Raw genomic sequence first — 18858 nt, 5'->3', positions numbered from 1 at the left:
CCATGTGTCTCAGGGACTTCCATCCCAAATCCCGGTAGACCTTCCGGTCCTACCCGTATCGACCTTCCGGTCCGTAACCTCTTGACCTTCCGGTCCATATCATCTTGACCTTCCGGTCCATATCATCTTTACCTTCCGGTCCATGTCATCTTGACCTTCCGGTCCATACCATACATAACATACATAGCACATACATATCACATAACCGCATATAGCACATACATCTTATAGCATACAAGACTTTCCGGTCACCCATATCACATAATCGCGTATAGCACATACATCATAGCATACAAGACCTTCCGGTCACCCATATCACATAACCGCGTATAGCACATACATCATAGCATACAAGACCTTCCGGTCACACATAGGTACCCTTCCAGGTACAGTATAGTGAGAAGACTCACCTCGGGTAACTCGGTAATCTCGAACTCGGTAAAATCTGCTCTAGCCTCCGCCTAATCACATGGAATAAGCACTCTAATCAATACAACTCTCAAGGCTAGACTATTCCCTCTCTTAGCACTCTCAGAACGCACCATTTTACCCCTCAACGGTCCCAAAAGTCCAATTGTTTGACCAAACCCTAAAAGTCAACAAAAGTCAACTCTCCGGGTTACGCTGCGCGTACCGAACCTGTACGTTGGGCGTACCCGGCGACCTCACAGAAACGGAGAACGCGACCCCCTACATCGCGCGTACTGGGATTACGCCCAGCGTAACTCCCAGTTTCAGACTCCTTAGCTTTTGGGGTCTTAAACAGTTAAGACACACGTCCATCTTTTAGATCTGACTACCCCTTAGCCTCTTAATCCATAAAGTTGGTGACTTTAAGCCTTTGCATGGCTGTAAGAGTCACCAACACCCAAATCATTCCACCTCCAACACTTTAAAGCCCATAACTCAAACATGACTCCCTAATGACGACCAAGTGGGGATTTTTATGGATCTACAACACATATATCACTGAAATGGGACAGATCTAGGTCCATGGAGTCCCTTGTGCTCATAAAGTCTCCACCTTTGGGACTTTAACCCTAGAAATGGACCATGAATCACCAAACCAAAATAAAGAGGAAAGTTCTGAGCTTTTTACCTCTAAGTGAAGCTCCTTCCTCTGAAGAACTCAAATCCAAGGTTGTACTCTAACTTCTAGCCTTCACAAGAACCTCCTCTTCTTCTTCACTAACACATAAAGGCACTTTTAGCTCAAAACCCTCACACACAATCTTTAGGACGAAGGAAATGCTCTCTTAGGGTTTCTCTCTTCGAAATGGTGGCTGAGGATAAGGCCATATCATTCCTTATATAGTGCACAAGTCTCATTCAGGGTTTGCATCTGGACCAGTTACGCGCAGTGTAACCTTTGGGACTTTAACCCAGCGTACCTTAAAAGGGTCCGTGTCCATTTCAAGCGCATGAGTACGCGCAGCGTACTCTCCAGTACGCCCGGCGTACTCATTTGCAACTTTTCCCACTCATGGACTAATCTTGACAACTTGACAAAAGAGAAGGGTTAAATAGTTGTACCTGAATTTCGGGATGTTACAATTCTCCCCCACTAGAACCAGAATTCGCCTTCGAAGTCTCATGCTGTAAACAACTCCGGATGCTGCTCCCACATCTCTGACTCTGTATCCCAAGTCAGCTCAGACCCCCCTCCGATGTTGCCACTGAACCTGAACCAGGGGCACCTCCTTGTTCCTCAGAACCTTGATCTTTCGATCCACAATCGCGATTGGCCTCTCAGCATAATCCAGGCTCGCATCCACCTGAATATCCTCCAGTGGAACCACCGCCGAATCGTCGGCTATACACTTCCTCAACTGAGACACGTGGAAGGTATCGTGAATCTGGCTCAAATCCGCAGGTAGCTCCAATCGATATGCTACCTTGCCCACCCTCGCGGTCACCCTGAATGGGCTGATGTACCGGGGCCCCAGCTTGCCCCTCTTCCTGAATCGGATCACTCCTTTCCAAGGGGACACTTTCAGGAGTATGAAGTCCCCCACCTGGAACTTCAGCTCGGATCGTCACCGATCCGCATAACTCTTTTGACGACTCTGAGCCGTCAGTAACTTCTGTCTAACCTGATGTATCTGCTCTGTCGTCTGAAGCACTATCTTAGTGCTACCCGTCACGCGCTGCCCTACCTCTCCCCAACAAACGGGAGTCTGACACCTCCTCCCATACAACAACTACCTCGGCCCAGTGACACTCAAGTCACGAAGTTCGCTTAACCCTAAGCGAATGCTACCTTCCCAACCGTAGATCGACTCAACCCCGACCTCTATCATCTGATACCCATCGTTCCATGCAACTTGCGGTACCACCCGTACCTGAGTACTGACCGATACAGGTCTAAGACATCATATGAAAACAATATTCCTCAACATGGAACCCATCTCAGAATCCAGAATCTCATGTCGCCTATCCAACGCACCACCAGAGCCAAACTCAACTCGAGAGTTTGGTCCGTCCAAGAGTTGGAACCACGCGTCCCAATGAAGCACTCAACTCAGAACTCATTTCTCGTAACCCATGCGTACCTCACTTATCCCATTCTTTCGGATTGTGATGACCACACCTCACTTCGACCAAAATGACTCCCTATCATTGAGGAGACCCCGGTCTCGCCCCGGGTCCAACCACCAGGTGCCCAAAAACTCGTAAATTAGGGCCATCCCATGCCTAAAACTCTTCTGCACCATGCTCTGATCAAAGAGTACTTTATAATGACAACTTCTCGCTGACTAGCATGAACTACGTTTCCCCCGTAGCATCACATCAACTTCTCATTAACTGGTGAGTACTACGGCTTCCCGCGGTATCACCACAACCTCTGACTAGCTAGTACTACGGCTTCCCATAGCATCATAACAACCTCTGACTAGTGGGTACTACGGCTTCCCGTAGCATCATAACAACCTCTAGCATCACAACAACCTCTGACCAGTGAGTACTACAGCTTCCCGTAGCATCACAACAACCTCTGACTAGTGAGTACTACAGCTTCCCGTAGCATCACAACAACCTCTGACTAGTGAGTACTACGGCTTCCCGTAGCATCACAACAACCTCTGATTAGTGAGTACTACGGCTTCCCGTAGCATCACAACAACCTCTGACTAGTGAGTACTACGGCTTCCCGTAGCATCACAACAACCTCTGACTAGTGAGTACTACGGCTTCCCGTAGCATCACAACAACCTCTGACTAGTAAGTACTACGGCTTCTCGTAGCATCACAACAACCTCTGACTGCAATCGCCATTACAAAACACCCTTCCCCAGCAGCTCCTGAAGCTGCGAGGATAACTCCTGCGTCTCTGGCGGCGCAAGGCGATAAGGTGCCTTGGCGATAGGCGCTGCCCCCAGAACCAAATCAATGCGGAACTCTACCTGCCTCTCGGGAGGCACACCCGGCAACTCCTCGGGAAAAACATCCGGGAAGTCACGCACTATCGGAACATCATCCATCAAACTTGGCCTCCCAGCGGCCTCTCGTGTGTCCATCACATAGGCTACAAACCCGTTGCAGCCCTGCTACAAACTCTGTCTCACTCTGGCGGCAGAACAAAATGCCGACCCACATCGGGTACCCTCGCCGTACACCGTAAGTACTCCCCCACTGGGGTCTCGTATCGTCACCAACTGTCGCTCGCAGTTTATGACAGCCCCAAATCGGCTCAACCAATCTATGCCCACTATGACACATACGTCCCCCATCGCTATCGGGACCAGATCTATCGAGAACTCAACGCCGAAGATCTCGAGTACACATCCTCGAATCACATCCGTAGCATACACCGCTCGCTCGTCAGCTATGGAAACTCGTAAAGGTCGTCTCAACACCTCTCGTCGGCTACTGATGTGTCGACTAAACGCTATCGACACAAATGATCGACTCGTACCCGAGTCAAATAACACTAAGGCAGGTACAGAACTCACAAGAAAAGTACCTATGCATAGCATAATATCTCATCCCATCATAAATCAATAAAGAATACATACCAGCCACAACATCGAGCGCTGCGCGGACCTCCTCCGCTGTCAACTGGAAAGCTCTCCCACGACCCTTCGGTGCCTCGGCCTTCGCTGGCCGAACCTCGGTAACCCTAGCAGCAGGTGCATATCCCTGTGCTGATTCCTAATGTAGCTGCGGGCACTCGGCCTTTCGATGGCCAGTCTGGTTGCAACGAAAGCAAATCATAAATCCCTTGGGGCAATCCTTGGCGATTTGCCCTTCCTTGCCACACTTGTAGCAAGCACCCGATCGACAGACCCCATCATGTCCCTTGCTGCACTTCACACAAGTGCGGCCCTTCTGGCCTCCAGATCTCGTATCCGCGGACTTTGCCCGCTTGGCTGCCGGCTGAGACTGTGCCGGCCGCTGATCCATCCTCTGAGACTCGACCTCCTCCCTGGCCTGAGTCTCCAACTCAATCTCCCTCTTCCGGGCATTTGCCTGAAGCTCAGCAAATGTCCGGTAAGTCGAGTTCGACACGAACTCCCGTATATCCCTCCTCAAATCGCCCAAATACCGGCTCATGCGTGCCTGCTCAGTAGACACCTGCTCAGGGCAGAACATCGCCCTCTCATGAAACTTCCTGGTAACCACAGTAACCGAATCAGTACCCTGCTTGAGGGTCAAGAACTCCTGAACCAACCGTTCCCTCTCCGCAGGGGGAACATACTCATCTCTAAACATGATGGTGAACCTCTCCCAGGTCACCACTGAAATCTCTGCAAGAGTGAAGCTCGCCGTCACGTACTCCCACTAATCCTTCGGTCCCAAGCGAAGCTGGTTCAACGCGAACCGTACCCTCAGATGCTCCGGACATGAACACGTGTAGAAGCATCCCTCGATATCAGCAATCCATCTCATCACAGCGATCGGATCCTGCGTCCCATCAAACTCTGGTGGCTTCGTGTTGCTGACTCTCGAAGCAACAACGAGTCACCTCCCTGAGGTTTGGCAGTAGCCACTGCTGCAGTAGCTGCAGCAGCCGCAGCCTCAGTCACCGCTGCATACCGCTCATCAAAAATCTCAATCAATGTGGTCTTGATAGACCAAACATCTCCGGAATCTCGGCTCGAATCGCCGCTGCCACCTCATCGTGGATCATCTGACGAAGCTCCTCGTCACTCACGCCACTTGGCTCGGGTCTGTGACGTGTCCCAACCATGATTTCTCTCAAATACAACATAATAATATTAGAGACTTGCTCGAGCATACTTGCACTCGATCATTCAACCCTACTTGTTCTCTAGTACCCAAAGGATTCTTACTTAGAGTGCCCACTGCTCCGGTGTCTTCAGTAGTACGGGCCCTATACTACCGCCCACACCGCATCAGTATTCACCCTAAGTCCTCCTCCTTGGATCCTAGATCACAAGTACTCTATATCTTACTGGCATAGGCTACCCTTCGGTAGACCTCTCTTCATCTCCTCACTGCTACCTACTCGCTCTCAAGCATCACATAGCAGCAAAATCCTTCCTAGGCTAAGGCATCACAAATCAGGCCACTCTAGTCCTAATATGAATACGTAGCCTACTCTAGCATGCATATTATATCATAACATATCTCATAACACATAATGTAAGGGTATTTTGGGAAATCACCGTTCAGGCGCTGGCTGATCGTACACACTGCTTCCTTCTGCCTTTCTCAAAATCTTTTACTCTTTTAGAAAAATTGTTTATTTTATGAAAAACTTTCTCAATTCCTCAGTTTGAGTTCAGATTCATCCGAAGATGCACCCGAATCCCTCAAACCAAGGCTTTCCCCAACCCAATGTATTCACCCGAATCTCTCAATTCCTCAGTTTGAGTTCAGATTTGGACAACTTAAAGCATTAAGATCTTAATCATTCAAGCCAAACCTTCAAACCTTCTAGAAGGCTTTCCCTAACCCAAAGGACCAAAAAAATCGTAGCTTTTTTGTCATGCATGTCAATGAGTTTTTGTAACGACGTAATTTTTCAAAACACTTTTTCATTTTTTTTATGATACTTTCAATCACACGATAATCATAAAACATAATGTATTCACTGTGTCAGAACAAAACATGTCCCAGAATCTTAATAACATAAACTCCGTAAGTGTGTACGAATCCTGTCGGCGCCTTCCCGCGATCCTCGCTAGTACCTGAAACACATATCATAACAACTGTAAGCATAAATGCTTAGTGAGTTCCCCAAAATACCACATACCACACATACGCCTTTCCAGGCCATAACTCTGTAGGATCTTCCGATCCATGTGTCTCAGGGACTTCCGTCCCAAATCCCGGTAGACCTTCCGGTCCTACCCGTATCGACCTTCCGGTCCGTAACCTCTTGACATTCCGGTCCATATCATCTTGACCTTTCGGTCCATATCATCTTGACCTTCCGGTCCATGTCATCTTGACCTTTCGGTCCATACCATACATAACATACATAGCACATACATATCACATAACCGCATATAGCACATACATCTTATAGCATACAAGACTTTCCGGTCACCCATATCACATAACCGCGTATAGCACATACATCATAGCATATAAGACCTTCCGGTCACCCATATCACATAACCGTGTATAGCACATACATCATAGCATACAAGACCTTCCGGTCACACATAGGTACCCTTCCAGGTACAGTATAGTGAGAAGACTCACCTCGGGTAACTCGGTAATCTCGAACTCGGTAAAATCTGCTCTAGCCTCCGCCTAATCACATGGAATAAGCACTCTAATCAATACAACTCTCAAGGCTAGACTGTTCCCTCGCTTAGCACTCTCAGAACGCACCATTTTACCCCTCAACGGTCCCAAAAGTCCAATTGTTTGACCAAACCCTAAAAGTCAACAAAAGTCAACTCTCCGGGTTACGCTGCGCGTACCGAACCTGTACGTTGGGCATACCCGGCGACCTCACAGAAACGGGGAACGCGACCCCCTACATCGCGCGTACTGGGATTACGCCCAGCGTAACTCCCAGTTTCAGACTCCTTAGCTTTTGGGGTCTTAAACAGTTAAGACACACGTCCATCTTTCAGATCTGACTACCCCTTAGCCTCTTAACCCATAAAGTTGGTGACTTTAAGCCTTTGCATGGCTGTAAGAGTCACCAACACCCAAATCATTCCACTTCCAACACTTTAAAGCCCATAACTCAAACATGACTCCCTAATGACGACAAAGTTGGGATTCTTATGGATCTACAACACATATATCACTGAAATGGGACAAATCTAGGTCCATGGAGTCCCTTGTGCTCATAAAGTCTCCACCTTTGGGACTTTAACCCTAGAAATGGACCATGAATCACCAAACCAAAATAAAGAGGAAAGTTCTGAGCTTTTTACCTCTAAGTGAAGCTCCTTCCTCTGAAGAACTCAAATCCAAGGTTGTACTCTAACTTCTAGCCTTCACAAGAACCTCCTCTTCTTCTTCACTAACACATAAAGGCACTTTTAGCTCAAAACCCTCACACACAAGCTTTAGGACGAAGGAAATGCTCTCTTAGGGTTGCTCTCTTCGAAATGGTGGCTGAGGATAAGGCCATATCATTCCTTATATAGTGCACAAGTCTCATTTAGGGTTTGCATCTGGACCAGTTACGCCCAGTGTAACCTTTGGGACTTTAACCCAGCGTACCTTAAAAGGGTCCGCGTCCATTTCAAGCGCATGAGTACGCGCAACGTACTCTCCAGTACTCCCGGCGTACTCATTTGCAACTTTTCCCACTCAGGGACTAATCTTGACAACTTGACAAAAAAGAAGGGTTAAATAGTTGTACCTGAATTTCGGGATGTTACAGTTTTGGTCTTATTTTCCTTTATTTTGACCTAGTTAGTGTTCAATTCGTGCATGTCCGATGCATGACTTGAACACTAACTAGGTCAAAGTAAAGGAAAATGAGACCAAAACTCATGTTTGGAGTCCAAACCACCATTAAACTTTAGAGCTGAGACTTATGCTTATCAAAAGATCACCATTATCCATAAAGTTGACAACTTTATGGATTCCATGCATTTAACCCAACCCAAACATGGAGAAAAGTGAATAAAACTTAGATCTAGCATGCTTTAATGAGAAAGGCAAGAACTTTAGGACTTACAAAGTCCATAAACAATACAAGGTGGTGAGGAGGAGGCTTGCTTGCCAAAATAATGCACCAAAGGAGCCTTCTTCTTCAACAAGGATCTACAAACCACAACAAGAGCTCTTCAAGGTCAACAATGGAAGCTAAATTTAATTTGGGCAGGTGGGAGGTGATGGAGGCTGAGGGTGTACAAATCCTAGCCCCTCACTTCCCTTAAATAGGGCACAAAACACAAAATTAGGGTTAACCCGCCGTCACGTCATGACCATCGATACTTCACGTCATGACCCACAAAGGTGGACATGTGTTTCTGCATCAATGGTCACATCGTGCGGCTTCCTTCCTCATATCGTGACCATCTATTATTTAATGTTGTACATATGTAATTTATTCAAAAGCATAAAAGGATCAAATACTTGAATTAGGTGTTATAGCTCTCCCCTATTAGACCCAGATTCTGCCCTTGAAATCTTCAATCGGGAAAAACTCCAGGTAGTGCTCGTGCATCTCCGCCTCGGGATCCTACATCCACTCTGATCCCTTACCGGTCTGCCACTGCACCTTAACCAAGGGTATCACCTTATTGCGCATGGTCTTTGTCTTCCTATCAAGAATTGCTATCGGTCACTCGATATAGTTCAGACGATCATCAACCTAAATATCATCAAGTGGAACTATGGCTGTCTCTTCAATCACATACTTCTGCAACTGAGAAACATGGAAAGTGATATGGATCTGACTGAGCTCATCCGGTAAATCCAATCGATAGGCCACCTTGCCCACCCTAGCCATAACCTGAAAAGGGATGATAAATATGAGACCCATCTTGCCCCGCTTCCTGAATTGAATAACTCCCTTCCAAGGTGACACTTTCAAGAGTACCATATCCTCGACATGGAACTCCAAATCAGATCGTCGTTGGTCAGCGTAACTCTTTTTTGGCTCTAGGCTGTCTGTAATCTATACATGGCATGTTGTATGAGTTTCATCATCTTGAGCACTATCTCTATGCTCGCCATGACCCTCTGACCAATCTCTCCCCAACAAATTGGGGTCCGACACTTCATACATAGCCGCTAGTAGCTGTGTCTCAGATCGTGATACATCTTTGTTGCACTCGGATGAATTGAAAATTTCGATTTGTGTCCCTCATCCATAAAAATATGTCGCGTTCCACCCGAATAAGCACCCAAATCCTGCCATGCAGCGTCAAAAACCCTTGACTATCATAATAAAAGTCTGGTACTTGACCATCACCCGCTTTCTCTTCCGATTCTCCTCCTTGATGGCCTCCGACCGTGCAACCTTAATCATCTCCAAAACTGGAGTCACAACTGTCATCCTCAAACATACATCATGAATCAGAGTACTAACCGCCCTATGACTCAGTGCACGACCCAACACATTAGCTTTACGGAAGTTGTAAAAAATCTCATAGTCATAGTCTTTCACTACGTCAAGCCATCGTCGTTGTCTTATATTTAGGTTGGGGTGATCCATCAGATATATCATACTCTTGTGGTCCGTGTAAATGGTACACCAGACCTCGTACAAGTAGTGGAGCCAAATCTTGAGGGTGAAGACTAGGGGTGCAAACGAGCCAAGCTACTCACGAGCTACTCGGGATCGGATCGTTAAAAGCTCGAATCGAAACCGATTTTAAACGAGCCCGAGTCGAGATCGAGCTTAAGATTAAGCTAATTTATTAAACGAGCTCGAGCTCAAGCCTGTCATTAAGCTCGATTAGGCTCGCGAGCCTAAACGTGCCTTTATATAATATAATTTATTATTATTTATAAATATTAAAATAAAAACATATTAGGGGAATTATGGATTTAGGGTATTGGTAAACGAGCTTCTTAACGAGCTCGAGTCGAGCTTAAGCTGATTTAGGCACGTTAGATAAAAAACGAGTCGAGCCCGAGCCCGAGCCGAGCTTGTATAATTCTTTATGAGCTCGAGCCGAGCTCAATACAAGAAAGCTCGAATCGAGCCGAGCTCGAGCTCGAGCTTCATATAAATGAGAAAGATAATTCACCTCATGAGGTTTCAGCTGCCTTGAAGCGTAAGCGATCATGTGTCCCTTCAGCGTCAAAACCGCACCCATACCCAATATCGATGCATCACAGTACACCACAAAATCCTCGACTCCCTTAGGGAGGGTAAGTACTGACACCTCACAAAGCTTCTATCGTAGAGTCTCAAATGTCGTTTGCTGTTCAGGCCCCCAACAAAAAGCGACGTCCTTCTTCATCAATCTAGTGAGATGAACTCCAATCTTGGAGAAGTCACGAATGAATCTCTAGTAATAACCTGCCAGCCCATGGAAACTCTGAATCTCATATGGAGTTTTCGTAACTTCCCACCGCATAACTGTTTTGATCTTGGCTTGGTCGACCAATATACCGTCCTGGTTGACGAGGTGCCCCAGAAACTGGACCTCTGATAACCAAAACTCACATTTGGAGAACATGGCATTCAATCTCTCCGCCCTAAGGACTCCAACAATCTTACACAGATGCTCCTCATGCTGATCCTTGGTCTTGGAATAGATCAAGATATCATCGATAAAAAAAATCACCGATCGATTCAACATACGCCTACACACCCGGTTCATGAGATCCATGAACGTTGTCAGTGCGTTGGTGAGCCGGAAAGGCATCACCACGAACTCATAGTGTCCATAACGAGTTCAGAAGGCCGTCTTCAGGATGTCCTCCTCCCGAACCCTCATATGATGATAACCGGACCTCAAATCGATCTTGGAAAACCCAGATGCTCCCTGTAATTGATCAAAAAGGTCATCAACCCACGGTAATGGATATCAGTTCTTCACCTTCAGCTTGTTCAACTCCCGGTAATCAATGCACATCCGATATAAACCATCCTTCTTCCTAATGAAAAGAATCAGTGCTCCCCATGGTGAACTACTGGGGTCGAATGAACTCCTTTCCCAATAGTTCCTGTATATCGCGCCTTAACAATTGAGGCAGCACCAGGGATCAGGTCGATCCGAAACTCCACCTGCCTCTCAGGAGGCGCACCAGGCAAATCCTAAGGGAAACATCAAGAAACTCCCTCACAATCGGAACATCGAAAAATGATTGTTTTCCCTCAACCTGAAAACAACCACATACGCTAGATATCTCGTACACCCATGATAAAGACATTATCTCGCCCTTGTGGTAGAACAGAAAGTAGAACCAACCCTGGTGCCCTCGCCATAAATAGTTAGCAATCCACCACTTGGGTCACGAACCATTACTAAATGATTTTCGTAGTCAATCAATTCCACGAGGTAGCTCAACCAATCACTATTCGAATTTACGCAAACAGCTCCCATCGCAATAGGGAGATCAATCGGGAACCTGACAATGAAAATCTCCAATACACAATCCTGTTATATCTTATAAGCCAAAATCGTGTGATCATCAACTATAGAAACCCTCAAGGTTTGATTTGGGGTCTCATGAGAAATACTGAAATCTCTACAAAAGGATGTCGACACAAAATACCGACTCGCACTCGAGTCAAACAACACCAAAGCAGGTACATAATTCACAAGGAAAGTACCTAACAGAATCACAACATAAGCATATATGAAAAATAATTCAACAGAATGTAAATAGACACATACCAACAACGATATCAAGTGTTGCCCTGGCCTCCTCTGCAGTCAACTGAAAGGCTCGACCACGGGTCTTCGGGGCCTCAACCTTAATCTGGCGACCATCAGTGGTGCGCAAGATCATAGGAGCAAGAGTCTGGACTGGCCTCGATGCAAGTAGTGGACACTCAGCCTTAACATGGTTTGCCTGGTTGCAGCTGAAATAGAATCATAAACCCTCCGACACACCTTCGCAAAGTGCCCCTCCTTGCCACATAAGTAGCATACTGTCTCTGCCCGACAGGGACCCTCATGACCTTTACCGCACATGCTGCAAGTTCGGCTCCTCTGACCTGGTGATCTCGAATCAGCGGGTTTCACCTGCTTAGCCGCCGACTACGACTATATTGGTCTCCTATCGCTCATCTAAGTATCCATCTCAGTCTCTTTCACATGCAGCTCTATCTCAATCTCCCTCCTCCTAGCATTAGACTGCATCTTGGCCAATGCCCGGTACTGGGCGTTCGTCACGAACTCTCTGATATCCTTCTTCAGCATACTCAAGTATCAAATCATCCATTCTTGCTCAGTGGATACGTACTCAGGGTAAAACAAAGCTCTCTCGTGGAACATAATGGTAATCCCAGTCACCGTCTCTGTCGTCCGTCGGAGCGGCAGGTACTCCGGGGCCAGTCGATCGCTCTCCACCAAGGGAACATACTTGTCTCGAAACATCTCAAAAAATTGATCCCACGTCACTGCAGCCCGTTCCGCAGGCCAATTATGACATCCCAAAATTTACGTCAAAAACTGTGAACTGTCAATTTATGGTAAATCTCTTGGTAATTTGACTCATTGAGTTTTGGTATATCTAATGTAAAATAAATGAGTTCATTTCAACTATTATAAGATACGAGATGGTATCTTCTTTCTAAATGTGTAAACAAGAAAACGAATCAAACGACTCAAACTGCAACCCTAAGAATGTGTATGCAAAACTAAAACTTCGTATTAAGCAGTTGTGAGCAAAGCAAACATTTTAGTCTCGTAGTACATGTTTCCCTGTTTCCAAAAATATAAAGAACGTCCAAAACGAAGTTCGTATGCAAAAGATACGACTGTTTTAAAAATTAAACAACATGGTTAGGTTAAACCCCTGTTAAGTGTCAAATCACGACCTACGGTTGAGTCGTGGGGTGTCTTAGGAAATGAATTTTGATTCCCGATCAATTTTCCTATGAACCCTATTTAATTTAGGAAATTATCATGTTCCTAACTTTGTATGCCCAAAAAATACCCTGAGCCATTATGGATAGGGTTGAGATAGCTAAATGCATGTTTTCGCCAAGAAGTTCGCCTTCTTCCCTAAGTTTTGCTGTGTAAGGTTACTTCCTGGTTTCAGATCAAAAAGTTAGTTATGTCAAACGAATAACCTTTTAATGTAGTATTTGATTTAAGAGCTAATTTTCCCGTCATACGTCATCTCGACTCTTTTAAGAAATGAAAGTGTGTAACCATAATCGGATAATACCCGGTTTCGACTTTTAATCGCTTCGTTAGTATAGCTACACCTTGAGTTAACAACTATCATTTGAACCGTTATTCTTAGAATATCGTTTATTATTTGATTTCATAAACGAAAACGTCGCTACTCGAATTTCACGAAACGCCTGTCGCCTGGTTAGGATAAAAGCTAAATAACTAGTTAGATTTAGGACCGTCGGATCGGATTCGTTTTAGGCCGTTGGATCGAAATAGAGTTATTATAAATAAGAGGGAGGGGCTCCCTCATTTCTCTCTAATTCACCTTTGTCTCCTCTCTCTCCCACCAATCTCTCTCTCCCTTCTACTATTGGAACCGTCATAAGCCACCACCGACTGCCTTCCTCTGTTGAGCCCGAGATCTAAGAACCGCCGGAAAACTGGTTGCCGCTTCCCTTTTCCGATCTGACCTCCAACGAACAACCTCCGACCCACCTGCTGCCGACAGCAACCTCCGGTCATCATTAAGTTGCTGACAGCCTCCGTCTGCCGCTACCATCCGCCGCCAGTAATTTTTCCGGCTACTTTTCCGATCAGTTTCCGGTCAAGTTCATTATTCCTCCTGTCATGGTTACTATTCATCTGATGACATTTTCCGGCGAAAAACTATTCACCGACAGTTTTTAAGGTGAACTTTCTGACTAATTTACCAGCGAAGCTCTGACGAGTTTTTCTAGGAAAACACTATTCACCGACAAAACAATATTCACCGACATTTTTAATGGTGAACTTTCCGACCAATCTATCGATGAAGAGAACTTGTATCCTCGAAAGGGGTATACAACTACAACAACTAGCTTCTAAATAAAAGTATTATTATTATTAATTACACTACTTCTTGGCTATTTACGGTACGAGGAATCTGGTTTGAAGGGTCGCATAGGGTTGTTGGATTTCAGAACGGCTTAATTGCCAAAATGGTCCTGCCCTCCGGTGTTTCCTGTCTGGCCCTCGTCTGTGCTTGTGTGGCCCTCTTCTATGCTTGGTAGTCTTGGAGTACAAAATAAAAATTAATAATGCTGTAAACCCCACCAACAATATCATATAAGAGTTATATATACTCTAACCGAGCAATGAGAACAATTAATAAAATTCTAAGATACCTCCAACTAAAACTACCAACTCAACCATTTAGGTTAAACGCCTCAACTAAGGTTAGTACCGTACATAATCCATATCATAAATAAACCTGGAACATATGCATATGTTATTTATGGTCGGGTTGGTGCACAACCAACCTTGAGCAAGGACTTTGACAGAATACAGTGGTTGAAAGTATTAGAGATTGAAGGATGTTCTCAAGATTCGCTGCAAAAACCTAGTACCTTAGAAACCTTATATCAACCCCCCCCCCCCCCAAAAAAAACATATACATTTAAAATAATTAAAAATCTGGGATAACGTTCAGATTTTCGTAGTTCACCTAAACCCGAAGAAGAACAAAGAATCAATAACTCCGCTACCGTCGTAGCAGAGAAACCCATAGTTCCCAATCAATCATTCAGTAGTCTCTAAACTTCTCTCTCTACAATTTGAAATCAGTAGGATTTCAATTCTCTTTATATAATTTAGAAACCATGTAGGATTTCTGGAATCGATCACTCTATAATTTGGAACCTTACCACGAAAGGATTGGAGGAGATTACTTACACCTACCGATTAAACAACCTCGCAAACCTTTGCTCGGGAATGGTGAACCGAGAATACAAATAGACCGAAAGGTACATCTCAGGATTAGCTTCACCAGTTCATGGTCGGGTTACTACATCTAGGCCCACAACTTTTGATAGTGCTAAGCAATTGGCCTATCAATTGATTGAGCAGTGTATCATTCAGGGTGTCATGACCCTACAAACTAAAAAGAACCAGGCAATGAGTACAAAAAGGAAGTTCCCTGGCAAGTCAAAAGGGATCTTCGCGCATCGCAAACCGAATCCAGAACCTGGGGTTGTGTACGCCGCAATCACAAACACTCCCACACCATCAAAGACCTACTCTGAGAATTTACCCCACTGTACCAAGTGCAATTTCCACCATGTCAGAAATTGCATGGCCTATAACATCTGTAACTTGAGAGATCACACCTCTAAGTTTTTGCAGAAAGGCCCCAAACAACACAACGTCAACCTCCGCTATAGGAAGAAGCCGGAATTGCTTCGAATGCAATCAAACAAGAAATTTTAGGAATGACTGCCCAAAACTGAAGAACCAGGGTGGCCAAGGAAGAGCATTCATGATAGGTGCTGGAGATGCTCGCCAGGAACCAACCATGGTTACTGGTATGTTTTCTATCAACAATATTTATGCTTCCATATTACTTGATACTGGTGTCGATAGAAGCTTTATTTCCCATAAGTTCAGAAGCATGATCAACCATAAATCATGCAAATTTAACAAAGCTTACACAGTATAAGTTGCAAATGGCCAGTTAGAAAGCACCTTAGAAGTACTCACCAATTTCCTTCTCACTCTGAATAACCACGTCTTTCACGTCAACCTAATACATAGGACTATTAGAAGTTTCGATGTAATCATCGAAATGGATTGCTTACTACTTCATCGAGCAGAGATTTATGTTACGAAAAGCTGTCCAACTACCTTTACCCAACAACGAAGCTCTCGTGATTTACGGATATAAATCAGGAAAGAATCTAGGAATCATCTCTTGCATAAAGGCATGAAGGTTTTTGTAGAAGAGATGCTTCACTTTCTTGGCCCACGTGGTGGATATGCAAGGCAAGGGTAAGGAAATCAAATACATACCACAAGTGTGCGACTATCCAGATGTATTTCCAGAGGATCTACTTGGAGTATCCCTAGTCAGACAGGTCGAATTTCGAATCTACCTAATCCCGGGTGTAGCACCAGTGACAAGATCTCCTTATCGTCTAACTCCATCGGAAATGCAAGAACTATCCAGTCAACTCCAAGAACTTCTTGACAAAGGCTTTATCCGGCCAAGCTTCTTTGAATGAGGAGCTCCGATATTGTTTGTCAAAAAGAAGGATGGATCCTTCAAGATGTGCATCGACTATCAAGAGTTAAACAAATGCACCATCAAAAAACAATATCCACTCCTAAGGTTCAATGACATGTTCGATCAGCTACAAGGATCCTACAACTACTCAAAGATCAATCTAAGATCTAGCTATTATTAACTCAAAATTCAAGAAATAGACATTCCAAAGATGACATCCAGGACTCTATACGGTCACTACGAGTTTCTAGTTATGCCATTCAGACTGATCAACAACGCCAACCAAAATGCGTCAATTCTTAGGGCTTGCTGACTATTATCGGAGATTCATCAAGAACTTTTCTAAAATGGCCAAGCCTCTTACCACCCTAACCCAGAATGAAAAAAAAAATTAATCGGGGAGATAGCCAAGAGTCCGCCTTCTAGAAATTGAAATAAGTGTTGTGTAGTGCACCAATTTTGTCTTATCCAGAGGGAACATAAGACTTCGTAGTATTCTGCGATGCCTCACACCAAGAGTTAGGACACGTGTTGATTCAAAAGAATAGAGTCATTGCATATGTATCTAGACAACTTAATCCAAATAAGACCAACTACATTACCCATGACTAAGAGTTGGGAGATGTAGTGTTCACCCTAATGATTTTGAGGCACTACCTATACAGGACGAAGTGTGTCGTGTTCACCGACCACAAAATCCTTCAACACATCTTTGATTAGAAAGAGCTCAATATGAGACACCGAAGATGGGTCAAATTGCTAAATGATTACGAATGAAAAATTCATTATCATCCTGGTAAAGAAAATATCATGGCAGATGCTTTAAGAAGGAAAGAGCGAGTAAATCCTCTTCGCGTAAAGGCTCTAACCCTTACAACCCACTCCGATCTCACCACCCGAGTTCGAAATGCTCAGCTAGAACCACTTAAACTCGAGAATATCATAGAATAAAACCTATGAGGTATGGACAAACGGTTCGACCGTAAGGATGATGGAACACGATATTTCATGAACCGAATTTGGACCCCAAAGTTTGGTAAAGTCATGAGTCTAGTCTTAAATAAAGCTCATAAATCGAGATATTCGGTACATCCCGGATCAGATAAGATGCATCTTGATCTCAAGAAGCTTTATTAGTGGTCCCACATAAGGCAGAGATTGCAACCTAGGTTAGTAAATGCTCAACCTGCTCCAAGATCAAAGCAGAGTACCAGAAGTTGTCTGGTCTACTACAACAACCATTAATCTCATAATGGAAGTGGGAACAAATAACCATGGATTTCATTATGAAGTTTCCAAGTACTTCAAGCAATATGACACCATTTGGGTAATGACTGACCGTTTAACCAAGGTTGTCCACTTCCTAGCCATCAAAGAAACTAACAAGATGGAGAAACTCATTAGTACCTATCTCCAGGAAATAGTCAGACTGCACGGTGTGCCAATATCTATCATCTCGGACCAAGATAGCAGATTCACTTCCAGATTTTGGCAATCATTTGCGAATGTTCCTAGGAACCAAATTCGATAATAGTACAACCTACCATCCTTAAACAGATGAACAGAGCAAAAGAATAATACAAACTCTAGAAGATATGCTCCGTGCTTGGATGATAGACTTCAGTAATTAATGGGATACTCACTTTTTGTTAGATGGGTCCTCATATAGCAATAGTTATCACACTAGAATAAAATTCTCTTCATTCGAGGCCTTATACAGATGCAGATTTCGTTCTCCGATATGCTGGGCAGGAGCTGGAGATACTCAACTAGCTAAAAGGCATGTTGGAAATACTCTACTCACTCGTCCTGATATCATTCATGAAACAACAGAGAAGATCATTCAGATAAAGGAGCGATTGAAGACCGCACATATTCGTCAGAAAAGCTACACTGACACAAGATGAAAACCATTAGAATTCAAAATAGGAGACTGTGCCCTACTAAAGGTCACACCATGGAACTGTATCATTAGATTTGGAAAACGAGGTAAACTAAACCCCCATTACATTGGACCTTTTGAAATCCCAGCAAGGGTTGGTCCGGTGGCTTACAAACTCAATTTACCTCAAGAACTCAACAAAGTTCACAATGCCTTCCACATGTGTAATCTTAAGAAGTGTCTCCATAATGAGAACCATGTATTTCTTCTCGACGAGATCCATGAGAACACTAAACTTCACTTCGTAAATGAACCGGCAGCGATCATGGATCGAGAAATCAAAAGCCTCAAACGAAGCCGTATTCTTATAGTAAACACCTAATGGAAATCTCGTAGAGGACTGAAGTTTACTTGAGAATGTGAGGATCAAATGAAACAAAAGTATCCGCAATTTTCAGCGGTACTCCCTCCTCTAGTGGAAAGAAATGATGGGGGAACAAAATAATCTAGAACTAAATAACTTCGGGACGAAATACCCTTAACGGGGAGGTAATGTGACATCCTGAAATTTAGGTCAAAAACCGTGAACGGTAAACTCACGGTAAATCTCTTGGTAATTTGACTCATTGAGTTTTGGTACATCTAATGTAAAATAAATGAGTTCATTTCAACGATTATAAGATACAGATGGTATCTTACTTCCAAATGTGTAAAGTGTAAAACGAATCAAACAGCTCAAACTGTAA

The sequence above is a fragment of the Lactuca virosa genome, chromosome 5 (assembly GCF_052849685.1).
Source record: "Lactuca virosa cultivar CGN04683 chromosome 5, Lactuca_virosa_CGN04683_v6, whole genome shotgun sequence".
Lineage (NCBI taxonomy): Eukaryota > Viridiplantae > Streptophyta > Magnoliopsida > Asterales > Asteraceae > Lactuca > Lactuca virosa.
The sequence above is the reverse complement of the archived record's forward strand: the minus strand, read 5'-3'. Positions refer to the sequence as shown.